This window comes from Channa argus, unplaced genomic scaffold (genome assembly GCF_033026475.1).
Source record: "Channa argus isolate prfri unplaced genomic scaffold, Channa argus male v1.0 Contig020, whole genome shotgun sequence".
Classification (NCBI taxonomy): domain Eukaryota; kingdom Metazoa; phylum Chordata; class Actinopteri; order Anabantiformes; family Channidae; genus Channa; species Channa argus.
In genome coordinates, this window is record NW_027125239.1 from 307,576 (window position 1) to 319,872 (window position 12,297).

The following is a 12,297-nucleotide window of genomic DNA, read 5'->3' on the forward strand; positions in this document are numbered from 1 at the left end:
GGCGTAACAGACCAGTACAGTTATAGTACTTTGTACTTTGCCACATTTATCTTCTTCTTAGCAAGTGTCATGCATTCTGCTTCTCTAGCGTTTTTAAGAGCTGTTGATGATGTCAAATGCAGCTTACGGCCACACCGCTCTCTAAGCGCCCGATCTCGTCCGATCTCGGCAGCCAAATAGAGCCGGGCCTGGTTAGTACTTGGTAGGAAGACCGCCTGGGAATACCAGGTGCTGTAAGCTTTTTTGCTTGGGTTTACGGGCAGCACAAGCTGGTGTTACTGCCTATTTATTCATAGAAATTGTTCTATATTTTCATCAAATTTTGTTCTTTCATTGCTGTTTTGCTACTTTATTGGTTTGCCAACCATCGTGCTTCATTACTAGTAGACCATGTTACGGTCCTGGCCATATGTGTTGTTTTTATTTTCTTGTTCTTATAGGTGCCCTGCCTGATTGGCCGGATTGGGGGGCAGTACAGGAAGCTGATTGGTCCATCCTACACTTCCTGGAGTTTTAAAAGTACGGTTCCCAACAGCTAGCGAGGCTCTTTCTGGCATCAGCACCTGTTTGCTGTTCTTGGTTTCCAAACCTTATTTAGCATTTTTGAATTGTTAGGTTTTGTGCCGTGGTTTTGTTTATAAATTGTATATTTTGTAAATAGTATTAAATCTGTAGGGGTGAACTGCCATTTTCTTTGGACTGTTTTCACATTAGGGAGTTATGGTTAGCGACTGTCTTTTGGTTTGTTTATTTCTATCAGGCTAGCTAGCACTTTCTGTGGGAAATGGCTTATTTTGTTTATTATGTTGGCCTTGGTTCGCCCTGAGTTGTAGTGTCATGTTTTGTTTGACACTTTCTTTCGTTTAAAATAAATATCATTCTGTTGGAACATCTCGATCCTGGATTATGGTTTGGAGACCGGAGAGGGAACATCCTAATTTATCTTTGTATGTTGCACCCTGACCCCCTAGACAGGGGCGTAACAGACCAGTACAGTTATAGTACTTTGTACTTTGCCACATTTATCTTCTTCTTAGCAAGTGTCATGCATTCTGCTTCTCCAGCGTTTTTAAGAGCTGTTGATGATGTCAAATGCAGCTTACGGCCACACCGCTCTCTAAGCGCCCGATCTCGTCCGATCTCGGCAGCCAAATAGAGCCGGGCCTGGTTAGTACTTGGTAGGAAGACCGCCTGGGAATACCAGGTGCTGTAAGCTTTTTTGCTTGGGTTTACGGGCAGCACAAGCTGGTGTTACTGCCTATTTATTCATAGAAATTGTTCTATATTTTCATCAAATTTTGTTCTTTCATTGCTGTTTTGCTACTTTATTGGTTTGCCAACCATCGTGCTTCATTACTAGTAGACCATGTTACGGTCCTGGCCATATCTGTTGTTTTTATTTTCTTGTTCTTATAGGTGCCCTGCCTGATTGGCCGGATTGGGGGGCAGTACAGGAAGCTGATTGGTCCATCCTACACTTCCTGGAGTTTTAAAAGTACGGTTCCCAACAGCAAGCGAGGCTCTTTCTGGCATCAGCACCTGTTTGCTGTTCTTGGTTTCCAAACCTTATTTAGCATTTTTGAATTGTTAGGTTTTGTGACGTGGTTTTGTTATAAATTGTATATTTTGTAAATAGTATTAAATCTGTAGGGGTGAACTGCCATTTTCTTTGGACCGTTTTCACATTAGGGAGTTAGGGTTAGCGACTGTCTTTTGGTTTGTTTATTTCTATCAGGCTAGCTAGCACTTTCTGTGGGAAATGGCTTATTTTGTTTATTATGTTGGCCTTGGTTCGCCCTGAGTTGTAGTGTCATGTTTTGTTTGACACTTTCTTTCGTTTAAAATAAATATCATTCTGTTGGAACATCTCGATCCTGGATTATGGTTTGGAGACCGGAGAGGGAACATCCTAAATTATCTTTGTATGTTGCACCCTGACCCCCTAGACAGGGGCGTAACAGACCAGTACAGTTATAGTACTTTGTACTTTGCCACATTTATCTTCTTCTTAGCAAGTGTCATGCATTCTGCTTCTCCAGCGTTTTTAAGAGCTGTTGATGATGTCAAATGCAGCTTACGGCCACACCGCTCTCTAAGCGCCCGATCTCGTCCGATCTCGGCAGCCAAATAGAGCCGGGCCTGGTTAGTACTTGGTAGGAAGACCGCCTGGGAATACCAGGTGCTGTAAGCTTTTTTGCTTGGGTTTACGGGCAGCACAAGCTGGTGTTACTGCCTATTTATTCATAGAAATTGTTCTATATTTTCATCAAATTTTGTTCTTTCATTGCTGTTTTGCTACTTTATTGGTTTGCCAACCATCGTGCTTCATTACTAGTAGACCATGTTACGGTCCTGGCCATATGTGTTGTTTTTATTTTCTTTTTCTTATAGGTGCCCTGCCTGATTGGCCGGATTGGGGGGCAGTACAGGAAGCTGATTGGTCCATCCTACACTTCCTGGAGTTTTAAAAGTACGGTTCCCAACAGCTAGCGAGGCTCTTTCTGGCATCAGCACCTGTTTGCTGTTCTTGGTTTCCAAACCGTATTTAGCATTTTTGAATTGTTAGGTTTTGTGCCGTGGTTTTGTTTATAAATTGTATATTTTGTAAATAGTATTAAATCTGTAGGGGTGAACTGCCATTTTCTTTGGACTGTTTTCACATTAGGGAGTTATGGTTAGCGACTGTCTTTTGGTTTGTTTATTTCTATCAGGCTAGCTAGCACTTTCTGTGGGAAATGGCTTATTTTGTTTATTATGTTGGCCTTGGTTCGCCCTGAGTTGTAGTGTCATGTTTTGTTTGACACTTTCTTTCGTTTAAAATAAATATCATTCTGTTGGAACATCTCGATCCTGGATTATGGTTTGGAGACCGGAGAGGGAACATCCTAATTTATCTTTGTATGTTGCACCCTGACCCCCTAGACAGGGGCGTAACAGACCAGTACAGTTATAGTACTTTGTACTTTGCCACATTTATCTTCTTCTTAGCAAGTGTCATGCATTCTGCTTCTCCAGCGTTTTTAAGAGCTGTTGATGATGTCAAATGCAGCTTACGGCCACACCGCTCTCTAAGCGCCCGATCTCGTCCGATCTCGGCAGCCAAATAGAGCCGGGCCTGGTTAGTACTTGGTAGGAAGACCGCCTGGGAATACCAGGTGCTGTAAGCTTTTTTGCTTGGGTTTACGGGCAGCACAAGCTGGTGTTACTGCCTATTTATTCATAGAAATTGTTCTATATTTTCATCAAATTTTGTTCTTTCATTGCTGTTTTGCTACTTTATTGGTTTGCCAACCATCGTGCTTCATTACTAGTAGACCATGTTACGGTCCTGGCCATATGTGTTGTTTTTATTTTCTTGTTCTTATAGGTGCCCTGCCTGATTGGCCGGATTGGGGGGCAGTACAGGAAGCTGATTGGTCCATCCTACACTTCCTGGAGTTTTAAAAGTACGGTTCCCAACAGCAAGCGAGGCTCTTTCTGGCATCAGCACCTGTTTGCTGTTCTTGGTTTCCAAACCTTATTTAGCATTTTTGAATTGTTAGGTTTTGTGACGTGGTTTTGTTATAAATTGTATATTTTGTAAATAGTATTAAATCTGTAGGGGTGAACTGCCATTTTCTTTGGACCGTTTTCACATTAGGGAGTTAGGGTTAGCGACTGTCTTTTGGTTTGTTTATTTCTATCAGGCTAGCTAGCACTTTCTGTGGGAAATGGCTTATTTTGTTTATTATGTTGGCCTTGGTTCGCCCTGAGTTGTGTCATTTTTTGTTTGTCACTTTCTTTCGTTTAAAATAAATATCATTCTGTTGGAACATCTCGATCCTGGATTTTGGTTTGGGGATCGGAGAGGGAACATGCTAATTTATGTTTGTATGTTGCACCCTGACCCCCTAGACAGGGGCATAACAGACCAGTACAGTTATAGTACTTTGTACTTTGCCACATTTATCTTCTTCTTAGCAAGTGTCATGCATTCTGCTTCTCCAGCGTTTTTAAGAGCTGTTGATGATGTCAAATGCAGCTTACGGCCACACCGCTCTCTAAGCGCCCGATCTCGTCCGATCTCGGCAGCCAAATAGAGCCGGGCCTGGTTAGTACTTGGTAGGAAGACCGCCTGGGAATACCAGGTGCTGTAAGCTTTTTTGCTTGGGTTTACGGGCAGCACAAGCTGGTGTTACTGCCTATTTATTCATAGAAATTGTTCTATATTTTCATCAAATTTTGTTCTTTCATTGCTGTTTTGCTACTTTATTGGTTTGCCAACCATCGTGCTTCATTACTAGTAGACCATGTTACGGTCCTGGCCATATGTGTTGTTTTTATTTTCTTGTTCTTATAGGTGCCCTGCCTGATTGGCCGGATTGGGGGGCAGTACAGGAAGCTGATTGGTCCATCCTACACTTCCTGGAGTTTTAAAAGTACGGTTCCCAACAGCAAGCGAGGCTCTTTCTGGCATCAGCACCTGTTTGCTGTTCTTGGTTTCCAAACCTTATTTAGCATTTTTGAATTGTTAGGTTTTGTGACGTGGTTTTGTTATAAATTGTATATTTTGTAAATAGTATTAAATCTGTAGGGGTGAACTGCCATTTTCTTTGGACCGTTTTCACATTAGGGAGTTAGGGTTAGCGACTGTCTTTTGGTTTGTTTATTTCTATCAGGCTAGCTAGCACTTTCTGTGGGAAATGGCTTATTTTGTTTATTATGTTGGCCTTGGTTCGCCATGAGTTGTGTCATTTTTTGTTTGTCACTTTCTTTCGTTTAAAATAAATATCATTCTGTTGGAACATCTCGATCCTGGATTTTGGTTTGGGGATCGGAGAGGGAACATGCTAATTTATCTTTGTATGTTGCACCCTGACCCCCTAGACAGGGGCGTAACAGACCAGTACAGTTATAGTACTTTGTACTTTGCCACATTTATCTTCTTCTTAGTAAGTGTCATGCATTCTGCTTCTCTAGCGTTTTTAAGAGCTGTTGATGATGTCAAATGCAGCTTACGGCCACACCGCTCTCTAAGCGCCCGATCTCGTCCGATCTCGGCAGCCAAATAGAGCCGGGCCTGGTTAGTACTTGGTAGGAAGACCGCCTGGGAATACCAGGTGCTGTAAGCTTTTTTGCTTGGGTTTACGGGCAGCACAAGCTGGTGTTACTGCCTATTTATTCATAGAAATTGTTCTATATTTTCATCAAATTTTGTTCTTTCATTGCTGTTTTGCTACTTTATTGGTTTGCCAACCATCGTGCTTCATTACTAGTAGACCATGTTACGGTCCTGGCCATATGTGTTGTTTTTATTTTCTTTTTCTTATAGGTGCCCTGCCTGATTGGCCGGATTGGGGGGCAGTACAGGAAGCTGATTGGTCCATCCTACACTTCCTGGAGTTTTAAAAGTACGGTTCCCAACAGCTAGCGAGGCTCTTTCTGGCATCAGCACCTGTTTGCTGTTCTTGGTTTCCAAACCTTATTTAGCATTTTTGAATTGTTAGGTTTTGTGCCGTGGTTTTGTTTATAAATTGTATATTTTGTAAATAGTATTAAATCTGTAGGGGTGAACTGCCATTTTCTTTGGACTGTTTTCACATTAGGGAGTTATGGTTAGCGACTGTCTTTTGGTTTGTTTATTTCTATCAGGCTAGCTAGCACTTTCTGTGGGAAATGGCTTATTTTGTTTATTATGTTGGCCTTGGTTCGCCCTGAGTTGTAGTGTCATGTTTTGTTTGACACTTTCTTTCGTTTAAAATAAATATCATTCTGTTGGAACATCTCGATCCTGGATTATGGTTTGGAGACCGGAGAGGGAACATCCTAATTTATCTTTGTATGTTGCACCCTGACCCCCTAGACAGGGGCGTAACAGACCAGTACAGTTATAGTACTTTGTACTTTGCCACATTTATCTTCTTCTTAGCAAGTGTCATGCATTCTGCTTCTCCAGCGTTTTTAAGAGCTGTTGATGATGTCAAATGCAGCTTACGGCCACACCGCTCTCTAAGCGCCCGATCTCGTCCGATCTCGGCAGCCAAATAGAGCCGGGCCTGGTTAGTACTTGGTAGGAAGACCGCCTGGGAATACCAGGTGCTGTAAGCTTTTTTGCTTGGGTTTACGGGCAGCACAAGCTGGTGTTACTGCCTATTTATTCATAGAAATTGTTCTATATTTTCATCAAATTTTGTTCTTTCATTGCTGTTTTGCTACTTTATTGGTTTGCCAACCATCGTGCTTCATTACTAGTAGACCATGTTACGGTCCTGGCCATATGTGTTGTTTTTATTTTCTTGTTCTTATAGGTGCCCTGCCTGATTGGCCGGATTGGGGGGCAGTACAGGAAGCTGATTGGTCCATCCTACACTTCCTGGAGTTTTAAAAGTACGGTTCCCAACAGCAAGCGAGGCTCTTTCTGGCATCAGCACCTGTTTGCTGTTCTTGGTTTCCAAACCTTATTTAGCATTTTTGAATTGTTAGGTTTTGTGACGTGGTTTTGTTATAAATTGTATATTTTGTAAATAGTATTAAATCTGTAGGGGTGAACTGCCATTTTCTTTGGACCGTTTTCACATTAGGGAGTTAGGGTTAGCGACTGTCTTTTGGTTTGTTTATTTCTATCAGGCTAGCTAGCACTTTCTGTGGGAAATGGCTTATTTTGTTTATTATGTTGGCCTTGGTTCGCCCTGAGTTGTGTCATTTTTTGTTTGTCACTTTCTTTCGTTTAAAATAAATATCATTCTGTTGGAACATCTCGATCCTGGATTTTGGTTTGGGGATCGGAGAGGGAACATGCTAATTTATCTTTGTATGTTGCACCCTGACCCCCTAGACAGGGGCGTAACAGACCAGTACAGTTATAGTACTTTGTACTTTGCCACATTTATCTTCTTCTTAGCAAGTGTCATGCATTCTGCTTCTCCAGCGTTTTTAAGAGCTGTTGATGATGTCAAATGCAGCTTACGGCCACACCGCTCTCTAAGCGCCTGATCTCGTCCGATCTCGGCAGCCAAATAGAGCCGGGCCTGGTTAGTACTTGGTAGGAAGACCGCCTGGGAATACCAGGTGCTGTAAGCTTTTTTGCTTGGGTTTACGGGCAGCACAAGCTGGTGTTAATGCCTATTTATTCATAGAAATTGTTCTATATTTTCATCAAATTTTGTTCTTTCATTGCTGTTTTGCTACTTTATTGGTTTGCCAACCATCGTGCTTCATTACTAGTAGACCATGTTACGGTCCTGGCCATATGTGTTGTTTTTATTTTGTTGTTCTTATAGGTGCCCTGCCTGATTGGCCGGATTGGGGGGCAGTACAGGAAGCTGATTGGTCCATCCTACACTTCCTGGAGTTTTAAAAGTACGGTTCCCAACAGCTAGCGAGGCTCTTTCTGGCATCAGCACCTGTTTGCTGTTCTTGGTTTCCAAACCTTATTTAGCATTTTTGAATTGTTAGGTTTTGTGCCGTGGTTTTGTTTATAAATTGTATATTTTGTAAATAGTATTAAATCTGTAGGGGTGAACTGCCATTTTCTTTGGAGTGTTTTCACATTAGGGAGTTAGGGTTAGCGACTGTCTTTTGGTTTGTTTATTTCTATCAGGCTAGCTAGCACTTTCTGTGGGAAATGGCTTATTTTGTTTATTATGTTGGCCTTGGTTCGCCCTGAGTTGTAGTGTCATGTTTTGTTTGACACTTTCTTTCGTTTAAAATAAATATCATTCTGTTGGAACATCTCGATCCTGGATTTTGGTTTGGGGATCGGAGAGGGAACATGCTAATTTATCTTTGTATGTTGCACCCTGACCCCCTAGACAGCGGCGTAACAGACCAGTACAGTTATAGTACTTTGTACTTTGCCACATTTATCTTCTTCTTAGCAAGTGTCATGCATTCTGCTTCTCCAGCGTTTTTAAGAGCTGTTGATGATGTCAAATGCAGCTTACGGCCACACTGCTCTCTAAGCGCCCGATCCCGTCCGATCTCAGCAGCCAAATATGGCCGGGCCTTGTTAGTACTTGGTAGGAAGACCGCCTGGGAATACCAGGTGCTGTAAGTTTTTTTGCTTGGGTTTACGGGCAGCACAAGCTGGTGTTACTGCCTATTTATTCATAGAAATTGTTCCATATTTTCATCAAATTTTGTTCTTTCATTGCTGTTTTGCTACTTTATTGGTTTGTCAACCATCGTGCTTCATTACTAGTAGACCATGTTACGGTCCTGGCCATATGTGTTGTTTTTATTTTGTTGTTCTTATAGGTGCCCTGCCTTATCTGCCGGATTGGGGGGCAGTACAGGAAGCTGATTGGTCCATCCTTCACTTCCTGGAGTTTTAAAAGTACGGTTCCCAACAGCTAGCGAGGCTCTTTCTGGCAGCAGCACCTGTTTGCTGTTCTTGGTTTCCAAACCTTATTTAGCATTTTTGAATTGTTAGGTTTTGTGCCGTGGTTTTGTTTATAAATTGTATATTTTGTAAAAAGTATTAAATCTGTAGGGGTGAACTGCCATTTTCTTTGGAGTGTTTTCACATTAGGGAGTTAGGGTTAGCGACTATCTTTTGGTTTGTTTATTTTTATCAGGCTAGCTAACACTTTCTGTGGGAAATGGCTTATTTTGTTTATTATGTTGGCCTTGGTTCGCCATGAGTTGTAGTGTCATGTTTTGTTTGACACTTTCTTTCGTTTAAAATAAATATCATTCTGTTGGAACATCTCAATCCTGGATTTTGGTTTGAGGATCGGAGAGGGAACATCCAAATTTATCTTTGTATGTTTCACCCTGACCCCCTAGACAGGGGCGTAACAGACCAGTACAGTTATAGTACTTTGTACTTTGCCATATTTATCTTCTTCTTAGCAAGTGTCATGCATTCTGCTTCTCCAGCGTTTTTAAGAGCTGTTGATGATGTCAAATGCAGCTTACGGCCACACCGCTCTCTAAGCGCCCGATCTCGTCCGATCTCGGCAGCCAAATAGAGCCGGGCCTGGTTAGTACTTGGTAGGAAGACCGCCTGGGAATACCAGGTGCTGTAAGCTTTTTTGCTTGGGTTTACGGGCAGCACAAGCTGGTGTTACTGCCTATTTATTCATAGAAATTGTTCTATATTTTCATCAAATTTTGTTCTTTCATTGCTGTTTTGCTACTTTATTGGTTTGCCAACCATCGTGCTTCATTACTAGTAGACCATGTTACGGTCCTGGCCATATGTGTTGTTTTTATTTTCTTGTTCTTATAGGTGCCCTGCCTGATTGGCCAGATTGGGGGGCAGTACAGGAAGCTGATTGGTCCATCCTACACTTCCTGGAGTTTTAAAAGTACGGTTCCCAACAGCAAGCGAGGCTCTTTCTGGCATCAGCACCTGTTTGCTGTTCTTGGTTTCCAAACCTTATTTAGCATTTTTGAATTGTTAGGTTTTGTGACGTGGTTTTGTTATAAATTGTATATTTTGTAAATAGTATTAAATCTGTAGGGGTGAACTGCCATTTTCTTTGGACCGTTTTCACATTAGGGAGTTAGGGTTAGCGACTGTCTTTTGGTTTGTTTATTTCTATCAGGCTAGCTAGCACTTTCTGTGGGAAATGGCTTATTTTGTTTATTATGTTGGCCTTGGTTCGCCATGAGTTGTGTCATTTTTTGTTTGTCACTTTCTTTCGTTTAAAATAAATATCATTCTGTTGGAACATCTCGATCCTGGATTTTGGTTTGGGGATCGGAGAGGGAACATGCTAATTTATCTTTGTATGTTGCACCCTGACCCCCTAGACAGGGGCGTAACAGACCAGTACAGTTATAGTACTTTGTACTTTGCCACATTTATCTTCTTCTTAGCAAGTGTGATGCATTCTGCTTCTCCAGCGTTTTTAAGAGCTGTTGATGATGTCAAATGCAGCTTACGGCCCCACCGCTCTCTAAGCGCTCGATCTCGTCCGATCTCGGCAGCCAAATAGAGCCGAGCCTGGTTAGTACTTGGTAGGAAGACCGCCTGGGAATACCAGGTGCTGTAAGCTTTTTTGCTTAGGTTTACGGGCAGCACAAGCTGGTGTTACTGCCTATTTATTCATAGAAATTGTTCTATATTTTCATCAAATTTTGTTCTTTCATTGCTGTTTTGCTACTTTATTGGTTTGCCAACCATCGTGCTTCATTACTAGTAGACCATGTTACGGTCCTGGCCATATGTGTTGTTTTTATTTTCTTGTTCTTATAGGTGCCCTGCCTGATTGGCCGGATTGGGGGGCAGTACAGGAAGCTGATTGGTCCATCCTACACTTCCTGGAGTTTTAAAAGTACGGTTCCCAACAGCAAGCGAGGCTCTTTCTGGCATCAGCACCTGTTTGCTGTTCTTGGTTTCCAAACCTTATTTAGCATTTTTGAATTGTTAGGTTTTGTGACGTGGTTTTGTTATAAATTGTATATTTTGTAAATAGTATTAAATCTGTAGGGGTGAACTGCCATTTTCTTTGGACCGTTTTCACATTAGGGAGTTAGGGTTAGCGACTGTCTTTTGGTTTGTTTATTTCTATCAGGCTAGCTAGCACTTTCTGTGGGAAATGGCTTATTTTGTTTATTATGTTGGCCTTGGTTCGCCATGAGTTGTGTCATTTTTTGTTTGTCACTTTCTTTCGTTTAAAATAAATATCATTCTGTTGGAACATCTCGATCCTGGATTTTGGTTTGGGGATCGGAGAGGGAACATGCTAATTTATCTTTGTATGTTGCACCCTGACCCCCTAGACAGGGGCGTAACAGACCAGTACAGTTATAGTACTTTGTACTTTGCCACATTTATCTTCTTCTTAGCAAGTGTCATGCATTCTGCTTCTCCAGCGTTTTTAAGAGCTGTTGATGATGTCAAATGCAGCTTACGGCCCCACCGCTCTCTAAGTGCCCGATCTCGTCCGATCTCGGCAGCCAAATAGAGCCGGGCCTGGTTAGTACTTGGTAGGAAGACCGCCTGGGAATACCAGGTGCTGTAAGCTTTTTTGCTTGGGTTTACGGGCAGCACAAGCTGGTGTTACTGCCTATTTATTCATAGAAATTGTTCTATATTTTCATCAAATTTTGTTCTTTCATTGCTGTTTTGCTACTTTATTGGTTTGCCAACCATCGTGCTTCATTACTAGTAGACCATGTTACGGTCCTGGCCATATGTGTTGTTTTTATTTTGTTGTTCTTATAGGTGCCCTGCCTTATCTGCCGGATTGGGGGGCAGTACAGGAAGCTGATTGGTCCATCCTTCACTTCCTGGAGTTTTAAAAGTACGGTTCCCAACAGCTAGCGAGGCTCTTTCTGGCAGCAGCACCTGTTTGCTGTTCTTGGTTTCCAAACCTTATTTAGCATTTTTGAATTGTTAGGTTTTGTGCCGTGGTTTTGTTTATAAATTGTATATTTTGTAAATAGTATTAAATCTGTAGGGGTGAACTGCCATTTTCTTTGGAGTGTTTTCACATTAGGGAGTTAGGGTTAGCGACTATCTTTTGGTTTGTTTATTTTTATCAGGCTAGCTAACACTTTCTGTGGGAAATGGCTTATTTTGTTTATTATGTTGGCCTTGGTTCGCCATGAGTTGTAGTGTCATGTTTTGTTTGACACTTTCTTTCGTTTAAAATAAATATCATTCTGTTGGAACATCTCAATCCTGGATTTTGGTTTGAGGATCGGAGAGGGAACATCCAAATTTATCTTTGTATGTTTCACCCTGACCCCCTAGACAGGGGCGTAACAGACCAGTACAGTTATAGTACTTTGTACTTTGCCATATTTATCTTCTTCTTAGCAAGTGTCATGCATTCTGCTTCTCCAGCGTTTTTAAGAGCTGTTGATGATGTCAAATGCAGCTTACGGCCACACCGCTCTCTAAGCGCCCGATCTCGTCCGATCTCGGCAGCCAAATAGAGCCGGGCCTGGTTAGTACTTGGTAGGAAGACCGCCTGGGAATACCAGGTGCTGTAAGCTTTTTTGCTTGGGTTTACGGGCAGCACAAGCTGGTGTTACTGCCTATTTATTCATAGAAATTGTTCTATATTTTCATCAAATTTTGTTCTTTCATTGCTGTTTTGCTACTTTATTGGTTTGCCAACCATCGTGCTTCATTACTAGTAGACCATGTTACGGTCCTGGCCATATGTGTTGTTTTTATTTTCTTGTTCTTATAGGTGCCCTGCCTGATTGGCCAGATTGGGGGGCAGTACAGGAAGCTGATTGGTCCATCCTACACTTCCTGGAGTTTTAAAAGTACGGTTCCCAACAGCAAGCGAGGCTCTTTCTGGCATCAGCACCTGTTTGCTGTTCTTGGTTTCCAAACCTTATTTAGCATTTTTG

At 41.9% G+C, this 12,297-nt stretch overlaps 13 pseudogenes; all 13 read left to right on the forward strand.

Moving 5' to 3' along the window:
- Positions 1-121: 121 nt before the first annotated feature.
- On the forward strand, positions 122-240 carry LOC137114913 (5S ribosomal RNA; annotated as a pseudogene).
- An 857-nt stretch (positions 241-1,097) lies between these two features.
- On the forward strand, positions 1,098-1,216 carry LOC137114914 (5S ribosomal RNA; annotated as a pseudogene).
- Positions 1,217-2,072: 856 nt separating this feature from the next.
- LOC137114915 (5S ribosomal RNA) lies at positions 2,073-2,191 on the forward strand (annotated as a pseudogene).
- Positions 2,192-3,048: 857 nt separating this feature from the next.
- Positions 3,049-3,167, forward strand: LOC137114916 (5S ribosomal RNA; annotated as a pseudogene).
- An 853-nt stretch (positions 3,168-4,020) lies between these two features.
- LOC137114917 (5S ribosomal RNA) lies at positions 4,021-4,139 on the forward strand (annotated as a pseudogene).
- An 853-nt stretch (positions 4,140-4,992) lies between these two features.
- On the forward strand, positions 4,993-5,111 carry LOC137114918 (5S ribosomal RNA; annotated as a pseudogene).
- An 857-nt stretch (positions 5,112-5,968) lies between these two features.
- On the forward strand, positions 5,969-6,087 carry LOC137114919 (5S ribosomal RNA; annotated as a pseudogene).
- Positions 6,088-6,940: 853 nt separating this feature from the next.
- LOC137115246 (5S ribosomal RNA) lies at positions 6,941-7,059 on the forward strand (annotated as a pseudogene).
- An 857-nt stretch (positions 7,060-7,916) lies between these two features.
- On the forward strand, positions 7,917-8,035 carry LOC137114776 (5S ribosomal RNA; annotated as a pseudogene).
- An 857-nt stretch (positions 8,036-8,892) lies between these two features.
- Positions 8,893-9,011, forward strand: LOC137114920 (5S ribosomal RNA; annotated as a pseudogene).
- Positions 9,012-9,864: 853 nt separating this feature from the next.
- On the forward strand, positions 9,865-9,983 carry LOC137114701 (5S ribosomal RNA; annotated as a pseudogene).
- An 853-nt stretch (positions 9,984-10,836) lies between these two features.
- On the forward strand, positions 10,837-10,955 carry LOC137114641 (5S ribosomal RNA; annotated as a pseudogene).
- An 857-nt stretch (positions 10,956-11,812) lies between these two features.
- Positions 11,813-11,931, forward strand: LOC137114921 (5S ribosomal RNA; annotated as a pseudogene).
- Positions 11,932-12,297: the final 366 nt, after the last annotated feature.